We start from the raw sequence: 21,063 nt of genomic DNA, 5'->3' as shown, positions 1-21,063 counted from the left end.
CAAAAAAAAAAAAAAAAAAAAAAAATAGTGGATGGTATACTCACAGATTTTTTTTCCTTATATTTTTCTTCTGTTCAAAATTTTCATCAATAATCTTGCATTCATTACTTTGTTTCTAAATAGGTCGGTCACCTCACAATGGCTAGCACAATGTCTTGTTCATAACAGATACTCAACAGACATCAGCTGAATGAAGCAATGACTGATGTATGTTCTGTGTTCTCAGAGACTTATGGGTCAGAAGCTTGCAAGGGGCATTGACAGACTTTGCAATCTGCTCCATCTCCTATGTCTAGGCAGTGCTTTTTCCAGTTATACCAAAGAGATGAGTATGTGTAGCCATATTTGAAAGAAGTACTTTAGGCAAGTGATACAAAGGAACAACCTGAGAGATCATTGATATTTCTCAACTCCCACTCTCTTCTCCATCCTCACTTTCACTGCCCAGCCACCAGCATCTCTCACCTGGCTGATACAATGCAATGCAATACAGCCCTCCCCAAAACTACCTCCCCAGGGTCACATCTGCCCCTCTCTGCCCTGCACAGCAGTCGGTGTGCTCTTTTTAAGAGGGAAATTGGAGCACATCATTACCCTGTTTTTAAAATGATGCAATGCCTTCCTGTTCACAAAATAAAATCCTCATTCTTTAACAGGTTTACCTGGCCTGGCCTGGCTGGCCCCTGACCACCTCCCCAGTTACTCTCCGCTCGTGGCAACTGGTCTTCCTGGCCTGCCTTCCTCCACATCAGTAAACCTTCTCCTGCTTCAGGACATTTGCACATTCTGTTCCCTCAACCTGGAATACTTTTCCCCTTCTCTTCCCTCTGCTACCTCCTCACCCTTTGGGGCCCAGTTTAACTGTCACTTCTGAGAAAACTCCCCCGGCCCTGCTCTCAAACCCCACCCCCAATCATCACTTTTCTCCAATAGCATCTTATTACTTTTCTTCAAAGCACTCTTCCCAACATGCTTCTGTGTATATGTCGCTGTGTGTGTGTGATGATTGGCTTATGGTCTCACCTTTCCCACTCGACCATGATGTCTGTGAGGGCAGGGCTCACATCGCCTCTGTCTACCTTGGTTTAGTGAGTGTTGGCACTAAACCAACTAAACTGGCACACAGTAGGCACACAATGGATGTCTGATGAGTAAATGAATGTGCCGGGAACACGCTGGCATCGGAAATGCAGCCATGACGAGTACAAGAATTCTGCCTGTGGAAGCTCGGTGTAGTGGGAGAGATGCAAACAAACGACCATGCAAGGTGCAGAGAGTTGTAACAGGTGTGAACAGAGCGGGTGGAAAAGAAACTTAACAAATAGGTAAGATTGCCCCAAAGTACTCACCAAGCATATTTTCCAAGCAATGTGACAGAGGCACGCTTTCTCCCCCTTAAAATAACACAGTTCACTGTGAAAGAGTATAGCTAAACCGGCTTTAATCCGAGTCAAGACTTCACCACTGGCTCCTTAACCTTTGAAGAGCCCAGGTCTACTCATCTGGGGGGAGCTCACACTTGTTTCATCCATCCAAAAAATTCCATCCCCCCGCCCCCGGCTTCCCGTGGTCTGTAGGGCTCACCTTACAAACGTGACGGGGCCGGATCACTTCACCCACCAGTGCCCTCATCCTCTGTTTCTGCCAACCCTTTCCCACAGCTTCATCCAATAAAGAAAACCGTGATTTTCCCAGCTTATATATCTCCCTGCTGCACCCTCTGGAGAGAATTCAGTTTCCTTCTGTGAAGCCAAATTGAAGAATGGGTAGAACATAGAGACAACTAAAAAACCAAACAAAGAATGAAAACAAACAAGAATCCCAGAGGAGCTAAGTGTACAAAAGCAAAGACTGGTGGGTGACGAGGGAAGTTCGGTCTGGTGGAAGGCCCCAAGGGACTGTGGAGTATGAGGCAACTGAGAAGGGGAAGAAGGGGACCTCCTCAGGGCAGAGAATTGGGTCCCCTTCGTGTTCTTCCTGCCAAGATGGGAAATAGTCTACTTATTTCTGCTCATTGGACAGCGGTTCTCTGAAGCAAGGCCAGCATGCACTGGGCTACACGAGGCCACATTGGATCTGGGTTTCCCCAGAGAGGAGGGCGCATCGCGAGCTCCTCCGTGCTCTGAGCTCTTCTGCCCGCCCACCTCCCGTGCATCTCCTTCGTGGCTGTGCCGCTGCGCTTGGAATTCCAGTGGCGCCCCTGAGTGGAGGGAGTAAAGTCCCCGTGTTACGGGGGAAGGACAGCAGGGTCACGCTCACTGCCAACATCGTTCTGCGAATGCTTTCATCAAAGCGACTCTTTAGCTTTTCACCACCTGTGAAAACTCTGGGCCAGGGCCTGTTCCTTCAGGGCTCCGAGAGACCACAGCGGACACAGGAGAGGCATCTTCTGAGGCTTAGCAAGACCATCCAGGACAGGGTGCCTCAAGGGAAGCCCCAGCTTTCCACGCTGGAATGTAGATGGGCACTTTAAGTATTGAGGGGAAGGGGCAGTGGGGCGGAGGGAGAGAGGGGAGAGCACTGATCTTCTCCAGGACTTTCCCTGGGTTGCCCTTCTCCCTCCCACCCTCCCTATCCCACCCCTCCAGGCGGTCACAAAGCACCGAGCTGATCTCCCTGTGCTATGCGGCTGCTTCCCACTAGCTATCTGTTTTACATTTGGTAGTGTATATATTAGTCCATGCCACTCGCTCACTTCATCCCAGCTTACCCTTCCCCCTCCCCGTGTCCTCAAGTCCATTCTCTAGTAGGTCTGTGTCTTTATTCCTGTCCTGCCCCTAGGTTCTTCAGAACCAATTTCTTTTTTTAGATTCCATATATATGTGTGAGCATACGGTATTTGTTTTTCTCTTTCTGACTTACTTCACTCCGTATGACAGACTCTAGGTCCACCCACCTCATTACAAATAACTCAGTTTCGTTTCTTTTTATGGCTGAGTAATATTCCATTGTATACATGTGCCACATCTTCTTTATCCATCACACTCACACATTTTAAAAAGATGGTTTGCCCTTATGGTTTCAGAAACCTAGGTCGGCAGTCTCCCGGTCCACAAGCTTCTCCCCGACCTCCCAGCATGGGCTGGAGATCCCTTTTCCGTGTTACTCCTGTAAACGGTCATGTGTGTTTGCTTGCCTGTCCTCAATTTTCCCATTTATTGTGTGCTATTCATGGGATGCTCAAAACCACTCTAAAATGTAAGCAAGTACCTCCATTTTACAAACGAGGAAACTGATGTTTAGAGAGAAAGTCCTTTGATTCCAAATGACATAAGCACTGAGCTGCTGGAGGGCTGAGATTGTTTTATCCACCTTCAAATCCCGGAACTGCACTGGGGTTGATGGATAGCAGACCTTTATTACAGGTTGGGTGAATGAATGAACGGTCCTCTCCTGTGTTCTACAGAATTCAACTGGAAACTACAATAGTGATTCTTAACTTATTTGTGGGGAGCGGAGGGTCCCTAGATTCCTTGAAAAACAAAATAAAACAATTTGACTTTATTTTTCCCCAGAAAATTGTACATATGTACATATGAAGCTCTGCATTCACTTTCAGGGGACTCCTGGGGCCCCTAAAGCCCAATCAAAAATCTCTCGAAATGTCTTTGAGATGAAGGACTTCAGTACCGAGATCCCCCGAAGTTGGGTTTGTTTCCAGGTGTGGGCGAGGCAGCCTGCACGGGCCTGTTAGAGCCAATACTGCGGATTACCTGTTCAGCTCTTCTATATAGACAAAGGCCTACTGCTAAGCAGGTCAGGAGGTGCCTTCTGATAACACTTAATCACAGAGCTGAAAAGGGCCTATGGGGATTAACTGCCTAAGTGCTGACCCCTGGCCAGCCTGCAAAAGTGGAGTCCAAGGACGGGTCACTATTCGGACACTGTCGCGTGAGGCATGGCTGGGCAGCCCATCGTCCACAGGCAAAAATCAAATCACAGTGTGTGAAAGCTCTTTCATTGACGGACGTTCTGCTAAAACAAGCAGATTAACTTTTCTGCTACCCAGAATAGCTATTTAACTGATAGACGTTGACCACATTTGGTATAAACACTTACCCCTCCTCTAAGTAGAATATACCACACTAGGCATTCACCCTTGGAATGTGAAGGCAACTATTATTCATGTTCTGTTGAACCATTTGAAGTTGCCCTTTACAGAGGTTAAAAATGGTCAAATATTGGCAATGTCCCATATAGTTCAAACTAATACACGTGGTTCTACATTTTCAGGCATTTTTAATAGATGGTTCTTGCTTGGTCAAATAAGAGGATGGGCCCCTGGAGATCCTTTGGGCTGGTCTGCTCCTTTGGCAGGGTGAGTAACTACAGCCCAGCGAGCTTAAATACCCTGTCCAAGGTCATAGTGCTAAGTCTAGAAACCCAAGTCACCCAGGCTGTTGCTCAGCCCCCGCTCTGTCTTAGCCGAGGTCACGAAGCCCGCTAACTCCCTGCTTCCATCGCCTGCGACCGGTCAGCTCACTGGGCAAAAGAAACGAGACCAAGACCAAGGCTCGAGCCCATGTACTCAATTGATTGTGCCCTATCTTCAGGACACATAATGACCCCCTGATTCCAGCTGTGCCTGTCACAAACGTGCGTAATTCATGACAAGGGCAATCTGACGCTATGAGGAAAGTAACACGCACTTGATCCCCAAATCCAGAGTTCTCTTTTCTAGAGAGCTTGTGGATTACTAGCATCATGTGGACCTACAAACGCAGCAGAGTCTTCCATTGTTACAACAGGAATAGAACCAGATGATTATCTACATTTACTATGAAACTCCCATTAAAAAAATAAATGCTCAAAATTTTCATCCAAAGGCAATTACTGAAGAGATGAGTAAGGAAAACACTACAAAGAGAAGATGGAGGAGGAGGAAAAGAAGGAGAAGAAGAAAGAGACAGGGCTTCCCTGGTGGCGCAGTGGTTGAGAGTCCGCCTGCCGATGCAGGGGACGCGGGTTCATGCCCCGGTCCGGGAAGATCCCACGTGCCGCGGAGCGGCTGGGCTCGTGAGCCATGGCCGCTGTGCCTGTGCGTCCGGAGCCTGTGCTCCGCAATGGGAGAGGCCACGGCAGTGAGAGGCCTGCGTACCGCAAAAAAAAAAAAAAGTAAAATAAAGAGACAGAAAGTATGCAAAAGAGGAAGGATCCGGAGAAGGTGCGAAGGAGGGAGGGAGGGAGAGAGGGAGAGAGGGAGAGAGGGAGAGGGGATGGGGAAGGGAAGGGAGGAAAGGCCAGGTCTTGTACCAGGAAAATCATTCCTTTTATAATTTTCTGTAAAAAAAAAAAATAGCTTTGTTAATTAATTCCTAAAACAATAAAGTATTTTCAGTGGAAACTTGCCTGTGCGGTGCGCAGCAGTAGGGAATTCCTCGCTGCAGAGTCAGGCTGTCCCGCACCTTCTCGCTGACGCCAGGAGCTCGAAGGATGCTGCGTAAACCTGGCCTGTGGGCAGCTTCAGCCAGCACCCAGCTGAGCCCTCGCTCACGGCAGTCTGCAATCCTAGGCTTTTATGAACCCAAATATTTAATCTAATCTTACGAGGAAAGTTAAATACTGACCGGCAGTTGGGAATTAACCTTGGTGCCGGTGGCGGTGTGCCTGCGTGGAGTCTGGTGTTGGGCACAAGTTCCCTCTTCAGGCACAGTGATGCCAGCTCCAGCCGGGGCAGTGCCGGGGCACAGGGAGCCGCCCAGGCTGGGACAAGTCTTAGTGGACAGCACCCTTCCCTGCAGACCTCGTGGGGAGGGAAAGCGTCACAGACAGTGGACACGAATATGTCCATCTCTGAGCGGTTGGTATGTGTTGAGAAGGCCAGTATGATCTGCGGCAAGCATCCTTATTCTGACCACTTCCTGATAAGCCAAATTTCGTTTAATTGTCCTCTCTAGGACAATTTCCACATGACTTATAACTACACGGCTGTCTGGTAAAATAGAAACTTGCCACAGAAAGGTGTTATATGGCGGAGATGGAAGCAAGTCTGCAAAGTATACAAAGAGCTGACAAATTCTACTTACGAAAAGATCCTTTTCTATCATAGTGGGAGTCCTTGGAATTGGTCAGAGTGGGACTTAATAAAAGCTGACACCCACCTACTGAGTACTTACCACGTGCCAGGTTCTTCTCAAACGCTTTTATTGTATCAGCATTGTGCGATCATTGCCACACCCAGTGTAGAAGGTACTATGAACCTTACAGCTGAGGAACGCAGGCACGGTGAGCTCAAGAGGTCAGAATGACATAGAAGTAGAACCATGATTTGTGTCCGGTTCCTGAATAGCAGCTGCAGAAGTTACACACCACCAAAGTCACTTGAAGGTCACGGGGCTGGCCAGTACTCTGTAATGTACCTGTGTAAAGGAAGGTTAACTTTGCTTCATTTTGGATTTTCTCATTAAATGATGATCTGTACAGTATGGTTTGCAGTACACTCGGTGGCAAGAGGAAGATGGCTGGGATTTAAAACTACCTACAAAGTATAGTAGTTAATGTAAATATTAGGTGTGAGCTGAAGAAATATAAGGATTTCTAAAACGGCACCAGCTTCTCATGACACCATTTGTTCTCTAAAATTGCCTTCACTGCACAAGACTAAGAAAACCCGACCAGAAAGGAATTGTTCGATGGTCCAGTTGGACTGAAAGTGCCTCCGTAGAAACAGAAGCAGGAGAGTCAAATGGCTCCCTGGGAAATTCAACTGAGGTGACTGTGCCCCCTGCTGGTGAAACAAGGAACAGAAGCTCAATCTCACTCCTAAGGCAGCCCTGGCCGTTTCACGGCACATCTTGAATTCTCCTAAGAGCAAATGTAAGAAGAGTCAAAAGAGTGTGCAAGTCTACGCTGTGGTAATTAGGGCAGGACTGAAAGGCCATATATCCTGGAGGCTAAGAGTTTGGCTTTGGAGGCTGACAAACCGGGTGAGCAAATTACGTAGCGTTCCTGATCTGTGGATTCTTCATCTGTAAGATAGAGAGAAGAAGAGTTTCTACCTCATTGGGTTGTCATAAAAAGTAGATGAGAAAAAGGACATAAAGCACTTAGTACAGACCTGGCACATAGTAAGAGAGTAAGTGCCCTACACATACTAGCTTTTGTTATTATTTTTGTTATTATTTTTAAGAGAAATAAACAAGGGGACGTGACAGTGAGAAGCAGAGCTTGACCAGCCTTATTAAGGAAAAGAGCTTCCTAGCGCCTGGTGAAGAGTAGCTCCTTAATGGTTAATTTTTACATAGCTCTTCCAGAAGCCTGATATACAATTCATATGACTGCAATCAGGTGGGGAGCTGACAAAATGGTTTCAGAAGCAGAGTGTAAATGTGACCCAAGTATCTGTTACAGGCTGGAGAAGAAAGAAGAAAGGGGACAGAGCTGTCTCCTGTTTCCCCCATGGGCATCAGCCCTCTTGACCTCTGCAGAAGTTTCTCGATAGACTCACTCAGCATCGTCCCCAACAGTAAAATGCTATCTGCCCAGAAAGCGAGCCACGTAAAAGCAAATGTTCTCTTTCAAAACTAAATTGCAACCCACATCTTTACATACATCTTTACTTACCTCTGCCTATACACGGCATGTTTTTAAAATCTAGTGAGTTGAGTCTGCCTTTGGATTTAAATGGAATGTTATTCAGTCTGATATCCAGCACTTACAAAACCCAAAATTCCTTCGAAAGAGAAGAGCGTGGAAGACTTTATTTAGAATCAAGTCTGCCTTTCAAGTCACCTGCATTGTTCTTCGAGCATCTCTATGGATACAAACCAAGGGCTAACAACCCTCCTTAAGTAGAACGTAACTCTGGTAACAGATAATGGTGAAGGTAGAGGGTTGGTAACTGTCTTTGGAGAGTCTCAGATCAGCTAGTGCCTCTGCCTCAATACTGCTAGGAGAGATATCCTGCACAGACTCTGTCTGTTGCCCTCCTGTGATGGAAGGTGACTCTACATCCACACCCTCCCAGTACAGCTCCACAATTTAGGGTTAAATCCAACCTCAGAGTATGCATTTCTATGATGATAGAAACATTGTTCTTTGATGACTCACATAGTGGGCTGTAATTACATCTTTCCTACACAAATTTTTGTTTTTCTTGGAGCTGATAATTATTTCTCTTCTTTTCTCGCTATCCTTGAACCTCTTCCTATGGCCGTCAGTGGCTCAGCCTCATTAGTCAGCAGGGAAATGAACTTACAGCCACAGTGAGATGCCCCACATGCCTTCTAGAATGGCTAAATTTTAAAAAGACTGACGACACCAAGTGTCGTTGACGATGTGGAGTAACTGGAGCTTTCATCGTCGCTGGAGGGAATGTAAAGCGGTACCACAGCTTGGAAACAGTTTAGCAGTTTCCCAGTAAGTTACTGTAAGGCCCCCAACAATCCCACTTCTAGCTATTCACCCAAGATAAATGAAAAAGGTATGTCCACACGAAGACTTACACATCAATGCTTGTAGCGGTTTTATTCGTAATAGCTAAAAACTGGGAATAACCCACATATCCCTCAACAGACAAATGGGTAAATAAATTGTGGCATATCTAGACAATGGAATATTGCTCAAAAATAAAAAGGGACAGGGCTTCCCTGGTGGCGCAGTAGTTGAGAGTCCGCCTGCCGATGCAGGGGACACGGGTTCGTGCCCCGGTCCGGGAGGATCCCACGTGACGTGGAGCGGCTGGGCCCATGAGCCACGGCCGCTGAGCCTGCGCGTCCGGAGCCTGTGCTCCGCAACAGGAGAGGCCACGGCAGTTAGAGGCCCGCGTACTGTCAAAAAAATAAAAAATAAAAAGGGACAAACTAATGATACATGCAACCACATGGATGAATCTCAAAAACATTATCTGAGCAAAACATGTCAGACAGGAAAGAGGTTTTACTGTGTAAGTCCATTTCTAGAAATTCCAGAAGGGGCAAAAGTAATCTACAGTGATAGAAAGCAGACCAGTTGTTTCCTGGAGCCAGGGGAGGGGAAGGTTGAATGCAAAGGATGGAGAGAGAACTTTTGGGGGTGACTGAATTGTTCTGTATCTTGATGGTGGTCTTGGTTACTTGGGTGAATACATTTGTCAAAGCTCATTGAACTGTACGCTTGAAATGGGTACATGTAATTTGATGTAAACTATACCACAATAAAGTTGATATCTTAAATATCCATATTTATAAATTTATACCTCCAGCCCAATTCTCTCCTCTAAACTTCGTCTCAAATGTCCAAATGCTTACTTAACATTTCCACTTACATGTTTAACTGTCATCTCAGCTTCAAAGGTTCAAACAGAATGCTTAATCCTCCCACCACATGTGCTCCTCCCACCATCACAGTAAAAGGGTCCCCACCATCCTCTCAGTTCCCTAAGCCACAAACCTAACAATTAGCTTCGATTCCTTGCTTTTCCTAACCTCCTGCATCCAATCCATTCGCAGATATTGTTGATTGACTCCCATCAAGAAAAGCCTCTCTGGGACTTCCCTGGTGGCTCAGTGGTTAAGAATCTGCCTACCAATGCAGGGGTCCTGGGTTCGATCCCTGGTCCAGGAAGATCCCACATGCTGTGGAGCAACTAAGCCCGTGCACCACAACTACTGAGCCTGCGCTCTAGAGCCCGCAAGTCACAACTACTGAGGCCCGCATGCCTAGAGCCCGTGCTCTGCAACAAGAGAAGCCACTGCAATAAGCCCGCGCACCGCAACGAAGAGTAACCCCCACTCACCGCAACTAGAGAAAGCCCGCGCACAGCATGAAGACCCAACGCAGCCATAAATAAAGATTAGAAAAAAAGAAAAGAAAAGCCTCTCCAAATCTTGATCATGGATGTGTGAGTCTGCCCTCTGGGTGATATTGAACCAGCCAGAACTGTAGCAACCCAGCTCAACCTCTTTGGAAACTGTGCCTGGGCTTCCGTGTTGTAAACTAGTGTGATGGCCAATTGCAAAGAAGAGTTACAATCCGTCTCATGAGCCAATCAGACACCCTTTCTCAGAAACGTGCCCTTTCCTGTAGCACATTTTTTATTGTCGCCCTAAGCTTCATTCTTCTTATTTCTGCACAGACAGATCCTTTGAACATGTCCCTTTGTCTGGCAAGCAATAGATTCAGCTTCATTTCTTACTGCTTTGGTGCTTTCGGTGGTGGTCAGTGGTTTGCTGACGCTTTAAAACACATCCCAGCTGAGTCTACTTTGAACCTCCCACCTCCTGGCTGGACTGGGTCATGGCTTTGCTCTCTGCCTTCAGCCTTCCACTCTCTGTCCTCATTCATCCACGTCTAAGAGCGACCAGCATGACCTTGTAGAAACGTAAATCAGGACACGCTATTGCCCTGCTTAAAACTCTCCAGTGGGGGCTTCCCTGGTGGCGCAGTGGTTGAGGGTCCGCCTGCCGATGCAGGGGACATGGGTTCGTGCCCTGGTCCGGGAAGATCCCACATGCCGCGGAGCGGCTGGGCCCGTGAGCCATGGCTGCTGAGCCTGCGCGTCTGGAGCCTGTGCTCCGCAACGGGAGAGGCCACAACAGTGAGAGGCCCGCGTACCGCAAAAAACAAACAAACAAAAAAACAAAAAAAAACTCTCCAGTGATTTCCCATCACCTTCAGAATAAAATCTAGACCTCTTAGTGCAGCTCAGAAGGCCGTAGAGGACCCCTGTTTCCCTCTCCGATCTCATCTTTGCCTCAAAGCCTGATCCTGCTTCCCCGCTCTTCTTGTTTCTGCCTTAGCATCTGTATTAGTTTCCCATTGTTGCTGCAATACGCTATCACAAACGTAATGGCTTAAAACAACATAAACTTATTATCTTAAAGTTCTGGAGGTCAGAAGTCCGAAATGGGTCTCACTGGGCTAAAATCAAGATGTCAGCAGGGCTGATTCCTTCTGGAGACTCTGGCAGGGGAAACATGTTTCCTTGTCTTTTCCAGCTTCTAGAGGCTGCCCCCATTCCTTGACTCATGGCCCCTTCCTCATATGACTCCAACCTCTGCTTTCATCATCACATTTCTTACCACTAACTCTGACCTTCTTGCCTTTCTCTTACAAGGACTTTTGTGATTGCACTTGACCTGCCCAGATCAACCAGAATAATCTCACCTCAAGGCTTTTCATTTAATCAGAACTGCAAAGTCCCTTCTACATATAAGTTAACTTAATTCACAGGTTCCAAGGGTTAGGAGGTGGACATCTTTGAGGGGCCATCTTTCAGCCTGCCCAGCGTCTTTGCATCAGCTGTTGCCTCTGCCTGGAACGATATTCCTGCAGATCTTAGCACAGCTTGCTTCTTCTTCACTTCAAATGATATCTTCTCAGACAATTATTTTCCCTACCCACCCAATCTGTAACACTGATGCCCACCACCCTACATGATGGCATCTTTGAATTCTGAAGTTATCCTGTTTTATTGCTTCTTTTTTCCATCTCTAACTAGAACTTGAGTTCCATGACAGCAGGAACCTTGTCTGTATTGCTCATCCTGGGTCTGGTTGAACAACAGTTCTCAGTGCCTTCCAGATTCATGGGAAAAGGTAACAATTCTAGATCTCACCTCTGATGAAATCAAAACCCACCTGTTTACAAGGTATCAAGGTTATTCTTCCAGTCAAAAATAAACTCTTGGAAAAATAAAAACTCTTCACCGTTTCAGAAACATTAACAGTACTTGAAGTTTCCAGATGGAGCTCATAAAATAGGAGGTTTTCATCGATGGTCTTGGTGTGACCATGATGGTTTTGTGAAAAGCTGAAGCTGGCTGTGCTGAGAAACACTGTGCGTTTCATGCAGCTGTACAATGAGCTGTAGATCTCTCTGCCCAGCTGCAGAATATTAGAGGAGATGACAATGGTTCTGGAGTGGACGACACTATTTGACTGAGGAACTAGTGGAATTTTCTTCTTCTCTGAGCCACAAACAAACTTGACCATTTCCAACAAAGAAGGCTTCACCAAGGACTCCCCAAACATGTGGACATTCTTTGGTCTAGCAACAAGAGAAGCAACCCTGTAGGATGCCTTGGAGATGCTGCTTTACTGATAGAGCAAACCGAGTTTTGTTAAAGTTTATCCTCTTTATGTGGAATCTTGACCCAAGGTGCTCTCCAAGCTTTGCTTCTGGGGATGAGAATCTTGCCACCCAAAAGCTGCGAGCCTGATTTGGAATGTAAAGCCGGAGGACGCCTCAACTTCATGGTGCTCTATTTCCCTTGACCTTACTCAGTGTCAGTGAGGTCCAAGTGCACCAAGGCCTAATGGCAGGGTACTGTCTTTCATTTCTGTGAGCAGATAATGAGGGCTGCACGAAGCTCACCCCATGGTCTCGGGGAGCATTTCTTCCCCTGTGCGTTAATCTGGAGTGCACGATACCTTACTGTGATACCAGGGTTATTTTGCAAAGATGATTTTCAAAGAGGAAGAGAAACAAAACAAAGAGAAAAGAATCCTCAGCATGTGGGCCACAGGTGTGTGGGGACTGAAAGTGGATGGAAAGGTGAGAAGGTAGAGCCTCGGGGGCTTCTTCTCCCCTAGAAGGTGTGGGAGGCCCATGGACCCTTGTAGGGAAAAGCCGATCAACCCAGACCAGGGAAGAGAGAAGGGGATCTCACCAGCAAACTTTGTCTGTTTTCCAGTTTTGCCAGGAATGAGACCTGTCTTTTGGTCTCTGCTTAGAACCCAGCTTCCTGTTAACGCATCCAGTGAAACTCGTTCCAGATGTATCCTTGACCACATCTCTCCTTGTTCCTGAGCCCTTTGTTTAGGAAGATTGTTGAGTGGATTTTCTTTGGAACTTTTGTGTCTGATTCAAAGACAGAAGCCTGGGATGGAGAGTGTCCAGCTCAGGAAGAGTCCCCGAGGCACACTCCCAACCCCACCCCGGCCCTATCACTGTGGACTCCCAGCCCTTCTGCCCTCCTGATGCACTCAGGTCAGACCTCAAGGGAGGACCAAACCCAAGCACCTGCTCCCTTAAGAAATCATTTCTAAGAATTCCATCTCCTTGAACATTTAGAACAAGTCCTTGTCTTGTCTGGGAGAAAACTGTCTCCAGGACTCTCCTGGATTCCAAAGTGTGGCAGCTTTAAGAATTTGCTTCGGGCTTCCCTGGTGGCGCAGTGGTTGGGAGCCCGCCTGCTGATGCAGGGGACACGGGTTCGTGCCCCAGTCCGGGAAGATCCCACATGCCGCGGAGCGGCTGGGCCCGTGAGGCCATGGTCGCTGGGCCTGCGCATCCAGAGCCTGTGCTCCGCAACGGGAGAGGCCACAGCAGTGAGAGGCCCGCGTACCACAAAAAAAAAAAGAAAAAAGAATTTGCTTCACTTCACACGTGTCAGGGTGGCTATTATTCTAAAAAAAAAAACAAAAAACAAAACCAAGACAACAAGTGCTGGGGATGATGTGGAGAAATTAGAACCTTGCACACTGTTGGTGGGAAAACAAAACGGCAATGTCGCTATGGACAATGGTATGGAGGTCCTCAAAAAATTAAAACTAGAACTACCACATAATCTAGTCATCCCAGTCCTGGGTATTTATCCAGAAGAACTGAAATCAGGATCTTGAAGAGGTATCTGCACTCCCACGTTCATTGCAACACTATTCACAAGAGCCAAGATGTGGAAACAGCTTAAGTGGATGAATGGATGAAGAATATGTGGTATATACGTATAATGGAATACTATACAGCCGTGACACACGACAGCACAAATGCACCTTGAGGACATTATGCTGAAGGGAATAAACCAGTCACAGAAAGGCAAATGCTACATGCTTCCACTTACATGAGACACCTGAAATAGTCAAATTCATAGCATCAAAAAGTGGAATGGTGGTTGTAGGGGGCTGGGAGCAGTGGAAATGGGTTACTAATCACCAGGCATAAACTTTCAGTTAAGCAAGATGAATAAGCCCTAGAGAGCTGCTGCACCTAGGGTCAACAATTGGATGTATTGCACCCTTTGTTAAAAGGGTAGATCTCGTGTTACGTGTTCCTATGACAATAAAATAAAACGAACGACGAAAGAATTTGCTTTCAGTTAGCGACCTCAAGGAGACAGCACAGCTTTACAAGTATCCCAAAAAGGGATGGCCCAGAGGAACCTGCTGTCCACCTCTGGAGAATGCCCCGAAGACCACTTTCTAGCTCATGGTCTTCCAAGCCTGACTAGGCAGGGTGTTTTTAATAGGTTCTCCTCAGCTCAGACCAGAGAAAGAAAATCTCAACCAGAGGCTGGGGTGCTCAGAACGGCCACACTGTGTCCCCACAGTGCTGTCAACTGCTCACACAGCAGCCCGGTCCAGCCGTGGTCAGTTCTGGGCATAAGGTAGAGCCTTGCCATGCTCTGGCTGGTGGGCTCTCCTCCCTGCCTGATCTAACTGCCAATAGCCCTTAACAAGGTTTGGGCTTATTTATTTTTAAAATTTTTATGTTAGAGTGTGATGGATACAACCATTCTATACATTTCTTTTAAAATTATTTTTAGTTTGAAATCATTATAGACTCAGAGGAAGTTGCAGAAATGTTGAGTCCCATGTGCCCTTCACCCAGCTTCCCCCAATGATGACATCTTACATAACCATATATAATAAAGTCTCAAGATCAGCGAATCCACACCAATATGATGCTGTTAACTGGAGCACAGACCTTATTCTGATTTCGCCGTTTTTACCTACATTCGTGTGTGTGTGTGTGTGTGTGTGTGTGTGTATAGTTTGGTGCAATTTCCTCTAATGTATAGATTCATGGAACTACCACCACAATCAAGGTACAGAACTGCCCCCTCACCTTTAAGAAACTCCCTCATACTCCACTTTCCATTTGTACCCCTTTCTCCCACTGTCTACCCTCTGGTCTCACTCTCTATAAACCTGTCATTTTGAGAATGTTCTAAAAATAGGATTATACAGTAAATAATCTTTTGAGACTGGCTTTTTTCCACTCACATAATGCTCATGAGATCCATCCAAGTTGCTCTGTATATCAACAGCTATCTTCTTTTTATTTCTGAGAAGTGTTATAGGAATATTTAACCTTTCATCTGCTGAAGGACATTTGAATTGTTTTCAGGTTTTTGCTATTGTGAACAGAGCTACTGTGAACATTCTTTTTTTTTTTTTGCGGTACGCGGGCCTCTCACTGTTGTGGCCTCTCCCGCTGTGGGGCCCAGGCTCCGGACGCGCAGGCTCAGCGGCCATGGCTCACGCGCGCAGCCTCTCCACGGCATGTGGGATATTCCCAGACCGGGGCACGAACCCGTGTCCCCTGCATCGGCAGGCGGACTCTCAACCACTGCACCAGCAAGGAAGCCCTGTGAACATTCTTATATAGGTTTGGGTGTGAACATAAGTTTTCATTTCTCTGGGATAAATGTTCAAGAGTGCAATTGCTGGATCATATGGTAGATGCTTGTTTAGTTTTGGAAGAAACTGCTGAATTAGTTTCCAGAGTCGTTGTACATTCCAGCCAGGAATGCGTAAAAATTCCAGTTGCTCCGTACCCTCACCAGCAAAGCTTTGTTTTTGCATCCATGGTTATGAACCCTGGATAGAACGTTAGGACCATGTGGGACCTTAAAGATTTTCTAGTCCAGCACATTGATTCTACACAGGGAGGAACCAAGACGCTGAGAAGGGACATCATTTCCCCTTCCTCCAATTCTTCTCTTATTATTACCATCTTCCCTGTTTGCCCCGTTGACAATCTCAGGCAGAGCCGTCTCACGTTTCTGATGTCTCTGCAAACTTGTCAAAGGTAGAGCAGGACCGAAGATCTGTGTTCAAGCCTCAGGGAAAAGTCTTGCCTGGGAAGTTCAACCTCGGCTTTGCTGCCGTTGATGAAACCCGGCTCCAGCTGCACTTAAAGATTCTCACACGGCTCTAATGCACCACTGCATTAACCTCGCTTCGGAAATTACTAACATCACCGAAGCTCAAATACAGTCTGAAGTCACAGCCCACAGTTAGCTTTCCCAGGTTCACCCTGTCCCCTGCCCAACAATAATGTCAACAGCCATTGTCACTAGCTCAGCTACTCCCATTTACTGAGCACCTGTTGTGTGCCAGGAAATGTACAAGGCACTTCCGGTCTTAACCCCAACCTGCAAGCCCCGTCTGACACCTGACAGATGAGAAAAAAATGGCTACCAGAAGTCATAATCTTGGACTCAAAAGTTTTAGAATGAAAGAACCAGGTCTGGGTCATTCTGTTGCACAACTGATTACAGTACAAAAATTCATGAAATGTTTTTGGTGATCTAAATGGCCTTTCCTGTCATTTTCCGAGCTTAAATGAACAACGTGCCTCACGCTTATTTATGTAGCTGACACCAGGTGGCGCCAAAGCTGAGCTTTTTTTCATTGCGTGGACCAGCTGGACTTTTCACAGAAGCCCTCCACTGATTCTCAAGTCCTGTGCTTCCCACTCAACTATAGTATTTCTAGCACATTAAGCTCTTTATTAAAAGAGAAGACATCCTTGCTTTCTTCAAATCACTAAATATGAACATCCACGCATCATTCTAAAAGGGTTGCACTTTACAGCAAAAAGTAAAGAAATACAGCATATAGGTAGAAGACAGAACGTTCACACTAAACATTAATTGCTTTGAATTGCTGCTTATTTTAACTACAACTTTTCCTTATATGAATGTTCCTGAGACAAGGGTAACTGTTGCAGACACGTACAGCATTTTGAGTGATTAAAAGCCATGATTTCTCTGCAGTTTTCTGTGGAGATGAAATTAAAACCTATCTGTAGCTTTGTTTACTGTGGAGCTTGTTTGAGAATATTTTAAGAACTGAAGCTCTCTTGTTTTGCTTGTCAATGCCCAATTCCTCCTAACCTACTAATTTCCCTGTTTCTTTCTATGTGGATAAATTACTTTCTGCTTCTTTGTTCTCCTAAAACATGAAAGGAGAAATACAACTGCTACATATATGCTGCATGTCCCAACGACCTCCCATTTTTCCCAGTTCAGATATTTCCTCTCCAGGAGCTTTTCTTCTTCCTAGTTCTATTTTCTTTGAAGTTTTTTTTTTTTTAACATCTTTATTGAAGTATAATTGCTTTACAATGGTGTGTTAGTTTCTGCTTCATAACAAAGTGAATCAGTTATACATATACATATGTTCCCATATCTCTTCCCTCTTGCGTCTTGAAGTTTTGAGTAGGGTGACCAATTTGTGCTGGTTTGCCTGGGAATTCTTTTCCATCCTGCCTCCTGGAAACCCTCTGAGTTCCAGGCTGAAAGGGACAGTTTGGGACTCTAGCTTTAAGTTTTAGTAAAAGTGAACTTGCAGTGAAATTAAGATTAGGATTCAATTCCAACCACTGTAGTAGGCTTCAGTCTCAGTTGCAGACCTATTATTCATTCACTCATTCATTTAGCAAACGTGTGTGTGTTAAATAAAACTCAACTCCCTTTGCCATTCTAAATCCATCTACATGACTCTTTGTTTTTTTTAATAGATATTCTCATATATTGTTAGTGAGGGTGGCAAAGTGGCACAGCCCTTTTAAAAAAAATGTATTTATTTATTTATTTTATTTTTGGCTGCATTGGGTCTTCATTGCTGTCCACCGGCTTTCTCTAGTTGAGGCAAGCGGGGGCTACTTTTTGTTGTGGCGTGTGGGCTTCTCATTGCAGTGGCTTCTCTTGTTGTGGAGGACGGGCTCTAGGCACACGGGTTTCAGTAGTTGTGGCACATGGGCTCAGTAGTTGTGGCATGCAGGCTCAGTAGTTGTGGCGCACAGGCTTAGTTGCTCCGAGGCTTGTGGGATCTTCCCGGACCAGGGCTCAAACTCATGTCCCCTGACTTGGCAGGCAGATTCTTAACCACTGCACCACCAGGGCAGTCCCGTCTACATGACTCTTAATGTTTCCACCTTTCACTGAAACTTTTTGTTGCCAATGGTTGGTGTTAGACATCTTGCAAGGTCCACAATGAGGAATACAGCATCTAATCCAGATAGATGCTTCATTAATGATTGTTAAATGAATGAAAAGAATGAATGCCTCTCTTCCCCTTGAGGCTACCACTTATCTGTGGCTCCAAGCATACCTTCATTCCAGAACGTTAGCAGCCCCTGCTTGAAACTGAAGAAAGCTCTTAGGTGGGAGTAGCAAAGGGAATGTCGGGATGTCAAACGGGGTCTTGGCCCTGATAGAGACAGCAGTGCCCAACAATTTTTTAGAACCTACCTCAAACTTCAGAATTCCTTGTTACCCTTCCGAGAATAAAATCTCCCCAAATTTGTTTTTCGTGAGGTTTATATGTATATTTGTGAGAAGCCAGTATTTACAAGGGACTCATAACTCAGGAGCAGCCTTAATTCCCCACCAGACCTCAACATTTCAGAAGAGGAGGTAGTGGTTGCAGGAGTGGGAGACAGGAATTTGCCTGAGAGATTGCCCACTGTTCCCAAATAAGTTCTGTCTCTCTTTCCCAGCCAGACTCTCTATAAAAGGGAAAACTGGACAACAGGCTGCAGGAAAGGAGCACGTCCTGGCAACTTTCTGTGAAACACGTACACCATGCTGTTTACAAATTCCTGCAGCCAGCCCCGGAGTCCAAATGTAGACAACTGTGTTTATGTAACTAAAATAGAGCTTATACTGTGTGATTAAGGTGGCTACTGGGAGTTGGGTCACGGTCGGGAGATATTTGTTGCAGCTGAGACCAGAAGGGAGCACAGGGCACAGGATCCCCTGGGACCCTGGGCAGGTATGAGTTTTTTAAATATCACTTTTCTGGTCTAGAAATCTCCCAGGGTCAGCACGTCCAAAACGCAAGGGAGAAGTCATAACCTGGGATCCTTTGTTTCCTGTCCATCACAGAGGATGGAGCTCTTTATCAAAGAGGGACCAGCCCAGCACTGCCCCTCCCAGCCAGCTCCTTTCTCAACGCTGTGTTTGGAAGGAAGCCCCCCTCCTGCACCAACAAGAGAAGACTTGTTCCAACATATGGTTCCAATCAGCCACCCACTGCCTGGGTCAATCGGGAGGCTCGAATGTTCTAGGGTAAGGAGACAGCCCAATCTAACATTCCCTCCAAAGCCTGGTCTCAAACTCACCATGGCCTTCCTACCACTGGACCCCTGGCCTCAGGACTGGACTGGCTTCCTCCATAAGATTCATTCAAGTCTCAGTTCCTCTCCAGACGTCCTCCAACCCCTCCCCACCTGGAAGAAGTCAGGCTCCCTCCTCTGGTTGATGAGGTCACCCACCTCCAGGTCCATCCACTCCACTTATAGGTGAGCTCCTTGGAATCAGGGTCTGTGTCTCATCATCTTTATACAAGCCTTGGCCCTGGCATGGTCTCCAACACAGGCAGCCACATTGGTCAACGGCTTATCTTGCTGAGTCAGGGGGGAAGACAGCATCCAGTGGCCACAGGACAGAAGCAGGGGCAGTGGCGCTGTGAATTCTGCTTCAATTCACCCTATCGACTCCCTGTGTCCTGAAGAAGGAGGCCCCGTTCTCATGGCTCACAAGGCCGGGCATGGCCGCCCTGCTGCCCGCTGCAGCTCACCTCGTGCTGGACTGCCACTGTTCTCCTTCGTGCTCCGGTCTCTGTAGAATTCAGCTATTGGAAGGAGCCATGGGCTTTGGGGGCCTTTGCACACTGTTTCCTCTCCTGAGACCTGCTGTCCCACCACCCAGATCCACTCTTGGCTTCATCCAACTCACTGTTCAGCTGTCCACCTAAATGCCAAGGAAGTTAGGGACCATTTCCTGACTGCACCTCCCCACGGTCTAGATTATGTCTCCTTCTTATAGGTTTGCACCACTGGGTACCATACTGGGTACTGCCACAGCATCACCTACTGAGGGTCAGAGCGGGGTTTTATCCCTGTGCATCCCCCGCTAGCACTGGCCACGTGGTACTTGGTTATTCCTGTCATTACTTGCTTACTCTCTACTTTCCCACTTCACTCCCAGAGAGCAGGAAACCCATCTTCCTCTCCACTGTCATCCAGATGCCCAGCCCAGTTGTCTGGTTTGCTAGGAACAAATGAACAAATGAGCTGATGACTGGATAAACTAATGAATCAACCAAAGCAGGCCTGAAGGAACTTAGGAGAGCCTTGAGCAGCCAGAATTGAGGTCACCATGAGGCGAGACCAAACTGGAACTTGCCCATGGCCCACCATGAAAGGTGCTTCTGGGGAACAAAGGGTGACTGTTCTCTGCCCAAATTAACAGGATCTCATAAGGCAATGGGTCAGAGGAGAAAAGGCAACAGAAAACCCCCAGAGTTTTAACCTGAATGTCGTTTTCTCTTTTCCTTTGGAAAAAATAAACACAAGTGTTCTTCACTGAGTTCTGAAGGGGAAGTGGGTGGCCGTGCCGTAGAGCGGGAGGAAGAAAAGTTCTTGACCGTCAACATCTCTGATCTCAGAGGCAGACTCAAGGAGAACGAGGCCCCTCTGAAGTCACACTTGGATGCTAGACTCCCGACGCAAGGGAGGGCGCCACAGCTGCCAGGACCAGCTCGGGCACACACAGGGGCATTCACAGCCCTGTGGTCACAGCCCCTCCCACCCGTGCTGTGCACCCCAGCAGCAAACAGAACTCTCTGTCTCAGTTCCTGAGTCAAGCTTGCACAGAATTAACTGTAATAATTGGCAGGTGGGCCGCTGGCTTCTGGGTTTCAATTCAGCAGGGGATCACGGAAAAAAAAAAGACAAAAAACAAAGCTGGATGTTCTGCCGTAGCCAGTATTTTAGCTTGGGCTCTGAGAAGTTTCAGCTTTCCATGACAAGAAACAAACTATGAGGCTGTAGCTGCCCTGGGCACACATAGAGCTCCAGAGCAGCCTTGGAGAAAGAGGCCCTGGCTGGCCCCCGATCAGCTTGGTCCTTGGGGAAAGAGGAGGAAATAGCCCTTGACTGCTACTCTTCTCAGGGACTCAGATAGTGGAGAAGAAAGGAATCTTTCTGGGAGTTTGTTTCCTTGGATGGAAGGGAGTGATCATCACCTCCTAATGTTTTTCCATGGCATGAATGCCTTGGTAAGCTTTTACAAGAATACAGGTGATGATACAGATGCTCGCCCCAGCCCACAAATGAGCCACCGTTTAA

The 21,063-nt window shown here is 46.8% G+C and overlaps 1 protein-coding gene across 1 annotated transcript in view; it reads right to left on the bottom strand.

Moving 5' to 3' along the window:
• KCNE2 (potassium voltage-gated channel subfamily E regulatory subunit 2) overlaps positions 1-4,496 on the bottom strand; it is a 5,980-nt gene extending 1,484 nt beyond the window's left edge. Inside the window, exon 1 of the mRNA XM_024758348.1 lies at positions 4,393-4,496. The gene's annotated coding sequence lies outside the window, so the exon portion shown is untranslated. The remainder of the gene's footprint in view (positions 1-4,392) is intronic.
• Between the last annotated feature and the right edge of the window lie 16,567 nt (positions 4,497-21,063).

Source organism: Neophocaena asiaeorientalis, unplaced genomic scaffold, assembly GCF_003031525.2.
Source record: "Neophocaena asiaeorientalis asiaeorientalis breed wild unplaced genomic scaffold, Neophocaena_asiaeorientalis_V1.1 scaffold45, whole genome shotgun sequence".
In the NCBI taxonomy this organism is placed as follows: Eukaryota; Metazoa; Chordata; class Mammalia; order Artiodactyla; family Phocoenidae; genus Neophocaena; species Neophocaena asiaeorientalis.
This window is presented reverse-complemented; position numbering and strand designations above follow the sequence as displayed.